We start from the raw sequence: 5,000 nt of genomic DNA on the forward strand, positions 1-5,000 counted from the left end.
ATTGAGGGCCTGCAGATACGTACCAGTCTATGATTGAGTTGCCCTGGTACTTCATCATTCTCGTGTTTTGCTGATAAACTGTGTGATTATTTACTTGTGCTGCTAATAAGGTAAAAAATCAGTGCCTTTTATACATATATTTACCTTTAACGTTATTGTCAATAAGGGTCTTGAAGTAAAATCAATCGCAGGACAGTTAAAAGATTAAGGATCTGTGCAAATTATAGAATGGTAAATTGGTGGAAAATATTATTTTCTAGTAAAAGTAACAATTGAAATTTTAAACTTTATGTTTACCGTTATTGGCTTAACACAGTGTATTTGACACTCTTTGAAAGATTATAAATCGATAGAGGGCGTAATTTTAAAGCAAGACATGAAATTATTTCATATGTGAAACTTAAGTTTTTAACACAATGGAGTGCAGTAAAGTCGATATCAACATTCTTTTGTGAGTGGACATGCTAATATTTATACATTCATTGACTTGATACTGGTTTTTTTTCACGATATAACACTGCTGCGGCACAGTGTGTGCCTAGCCCACCTAATTTTAGTAAGTGGGCCAAACCCTCTTGCACCCGCCACCAAAAATTTACGAAAGAAATGGTTAAGGCTGATTTTTTACAATATAACAGACTGACTTTGTGCGAAGCATGGTTCACATGGTTTATAAAAACACTGCATTATGAAAATGTCGTCTAGGAATTTCCCTCATTTGCAAATCATGGATATACTATAATGTTATGTCCTCACACACATCTGTGTCAATGTATTATTTGGCTATCCATGGTATGATGATGTCATCAGCATACCCATATATGGATAAACAACATATTTACATAAGCCTTGTTAGTGTGAACATAGTCTATATTATATGTTTGCACAGATTACTAAACGCCACAATGATATCAAGTATGTCTACTATAAATTTTATTAAATCTAACATTCGTATAATAACTGCTTTGTAATAATACAAGAAATATGACTGACAACCATTATAAATGCAAAATCTGACATAATTCTTGAGTCGCTTCTAAGTAAAGTAAAATATGATGTTGCTGTAGGTGAACAATCCCTAGTGACGTCATAATTCGCAAGGAGTGTGGCGGTGCAAGCCCCTGAAAAAAACGTTTGACTTCATACGGCACCGCCCCCTCGTTACTGGAAAATAGCGGAGTTCAGTTAAATTTACATTAAAATAACCACCACTCTTAGTTAGTTTCCCTAATTATCCTTTGTTCGCTATCAGCTCGGCATGTTAATAAACTGTTGCATCCCTCACCTCAAATATATACTTTTTTGTAACATTTTTCTGCAATCTGTACCGTACGTTACAGTAAATATTATTTTGTGAAAAATGGGTGCTTATACATCGGCATGACGATATCATGGACATGGACATGGATGTTGTCATATCACATCTAGGCCTATATATGGGCATGATGGTATCATGTCACATCTATATATGGGCATGATGGTGTCATCACATATGGGCATGATGGTATATCACATCTATATATGGGCATGATGGTGTATCACATCCTAGCATGGTATTGTGATTACTTATTATATATCAGCATTATGATGTCACATAATACCAATATATGGGCATGATGTTGTCATCACATCTTGGGAACGAAGGTGTCACATCATAACCATCTATTGGTATCATTGTCGTTACACCCATTAATTTGGTAAAGTCTACAACAAAACAAATGGACAACTCTTTAATTATATTAAGCCAAATAAGCAAAACTAAAATTCTATGCTGTAACGTTAACATTATGGCCTACGATGATAACAAATCAACGGTTAAATTAAGTTGCGAAATCCAAACATCGCCCCAATAATTAGTCATGAGAGGCGCACCATACTTCTTCATCCCATTCGCACGCCCCCTCCACCCAACGGTCATCGTTTCTATCCTGGGCCTAGACCTAGGTTAACTTAATCAACTTTTTTAAAACAATAAAAACATTAAAATTCAAATAAACGCAGTAACTCACGGAGTCTTCCAATGTCAAATTTGTCCTTAGACGAATAATAAATGAATGAAACGGAGTCAGAGTGATAAATTACGAATTTATAAACACTGTAGGCTAACGTACGTACTGACCTTTGTCTTACTATTTTATGGAGCGCAACATGCGCACAAAATAATAAGAAATCCCGGAATACAATATATGGGCAAATCACATTTGTCACAAGCTTAATGTGACGTAGCTCTAATGATTGTCTTCTTGTCTGTAGCTTAGTGTGGACGTAGCTCTAATGATTGTGTCTTCTTGCCTGTAGCTTATTGTGAACGTACCTCTAATGATCGTGTCTTCTTGCCTGTAAGTTCACCTGGAACAGGCAACCTGCTTTAGCAACATTATGTCTGAGACTGGCCAATAGCCTAAACGTTTACAACTGCATCATGATTGACATTGGCCCACATATCAATTACTGTATAATTGATTCTGCTAAGCCCTTCACACCATGAATTGCTGAAATTCCACAAAACGATGAATATTCATAGAAAAAATATGACTGAATGTGTGTTGTGGGTCATGCGCATGGTTACAAAGTAAAGTTCCTTTATTCAGTTGTATGAAAAAAGTGAATGGTGGATTCGAGCCTAATGGCCCCTTTCGAGTTTTTAAAGTAAACGTAAAAACGTAGTATCACCAAAGATCGTATAACGGCGCGTCTCAATCGTCAAAATACGAGCGGATGGCGAATGCTACTTCGAGCGGAAATTATTTCGAGCAGATTCTAACATTTCTGGGCATCCAGAGTGACACGTTCTTAACATGTTCGCACTATATTTCCAAGCACTCTGAACATGAGGATGGCATGGTCTCTTTCCTTATAAGGATATTTAGTAAAACTGAACTTGTAATAGGCCTTTTGGGAGTGTCAATCATCTGAGCCCTGTATGAAGAGCCAATTCGATATATTTAATAACATTTTAACAATCTTACTTCATAGATTTACTTTGATGACTGATAACCATGGTGATAAAAACGTCTGTGCAATACAAACTAAGACACTTTAAAGGGTATAAGAGAGCATCCAGCTATAAAAGTGCCATACTTTTTTTTAAATGTTATACCTCAGCCCCAACCATAATATTTTTAGCATCCCTCTATCCAACACGTACCCCTAACGAAACATACTGGATCCTCTTCTGTTTTCTCATTTTATTTTTAAATGTAAATTTAACTAATAGAAAATTTATATAAAATAGAATTGCTCTTTAAAAAAAGAAACAAAAAAAAAAAAAACTCATAACAGTACGTCTTTGTCAATCTGGTGGAAGAAAATCTCAACCGATTGTTTCGGCTAATTTTGCAGCCATTGCAATGGAAACACTGTGCAACAGTGTAGGGTAGTTATTATTATCATCATCATCATCATCACCATCATCATCATCGTCATCATCATCATCGTCATTATTATTATTATTATTATTAATATGATTATTATTATTATTATTATCATTATTATTAACACAAATAATTTAATGAAACAATGTGGTGGTTAAACGAACATTACATAATTAAATAATATTTTTTTATATTTGTTTATTCCACCCCGCCTCCTTTAGCGTCCCCACCGATAGCCATATCAATGAAAAAAGTCCTTTATCAATTGTTGTGAAATACGTCTTTTTCACGCTGCAGTAGCAGCAAAGCGTAACCAACAGAAATAACATAGCATTTTGACCATATTTTCAGAGGCCAATACTTAAAAAATCATAAATCCTTAACGGGGGGGTCATGTTAATTCGTTTTTTGTCTTAAGTATATGGAACTAACAAAACGGAATCTTATAAGAAATACTAGTACTAGATTCGCTGGAGTCTCATAAACATATTAACATTGAGTTTCCGGGATCACAGCGTCAGTTTTGATGAGACTAAACTTCTAACCGTGGAACCGATTGGTTTGAGACAGGGGTCAAGGAAGCCTTCACATCAGGCCAACAGCCCAATGTTAATTGGAGATGGTGGAAGACCTTATCTTCCAAACATATAGAACAACACTTTTAAAGCAAGATTGAGGGGTGAGGTGGGGTGGGGGGGGGGGAAAGAATGGCAGGCCCCGACAATCTCTGACACAATTTTCCATCGTGTTTCATTGTGAACAAGATTACAGTGATAGTCAAACGCTCAAAACTTAAGTTCCTTCGTTTTCTGCTTTATTCAGGGATATAAAGTTTATATATTATATAAACTTATATAATACTATAATACTATAAAACATATATTTATAATAATTTATTAGCACAAGTCAAGCCATATAAAATGCATTTGAAAACTTAGAATTAAGGAAAAAGTACATTAAAACAAATAACACTGATAATACTATACATCCAAGAACTGATAATGATAAATATACAAAAATATATATCACAGGTAATGAGAATTAAAACGCAAAATATTGCAAATGCATTTTGCACCAGAGTTTTTTTTAATTATATAAGTACGTGTCGTTACTTGTATAATCAAAGCCATCGCTAACTACCCTCCACTCTAATGAATATTTCTCTCAAATTACAGCCCACCTTAACCAATTAAATACAACTAGAATTGAAATCATAATCTCTAAACCGATGTCAATTTCATTCAATCACACATTTTTTTACATCTTTCAGTACGATATTGTTCATTACATCCACACTGCATGCACGACGAAAGCTTGTGTATCAATAATGTTCTACCAATTTCTGTTGCTCTTGATCATTAATCTACTCTGGGTGAACATTGTCACAATTTCTATTATTTACACAATTAATTATTAAGAAGGCTAACAAAACAGAAATCAAAACAAAGAACAGGAAGATGTCATTCACATTTGAATTATCTGAAGCTTGGTTTCCATAGAATCGCTACACAGTCGCAGCGTTTTCAATGCAATAATTGCACTGCGCAGCTGTCCCCGACGCAATCGGGAACATTCCCTGATTCGACTGACCAATCAGCGTCACCAAAGCAGTCGGCGGAGAGCGTG

The 5,000-nt window shown here is 35.1% G+C and overlaps 1 protein-coding gene across 1 annotated transcript in view; it reads right to left on the reverse strand.

The window, feature by feature from the left end:
- Positions 1–3,768: 3,768 nt before the first annotated feature.
- Positions 3,769–5,000, reverse strand: part of LOC117109075 — a 17,248-nt gene continuing 16,016 nt past the window's right edge. Inside the window, exon 16 of the mRNA XM_033251318.1 lies at positions 3,769–5,000. This exon is cut by the window's right edge and continues 960 nt beyond it. The gene's annotated coding sequence lies outside the window, so the exon portion shown is untranslated.

Source organism: Anneissia japonica, unplaced genomic scaffold, assembly GCF_011630105.1.
Source record: "Anneissia japonica isolate Jap-2015-1 unplaced genomic scaffold, ASM1163010v1 scaffold288168_len69601_cov126, whole genome shotgun sequence".
NCBI classification, from domain to species: domain Eukaryota; kingdom Metazoa; phylum Echinodermata; class Crinoidea; order Comatulida; family Comatulidae; genus Anneissia; species Anneissia japonica.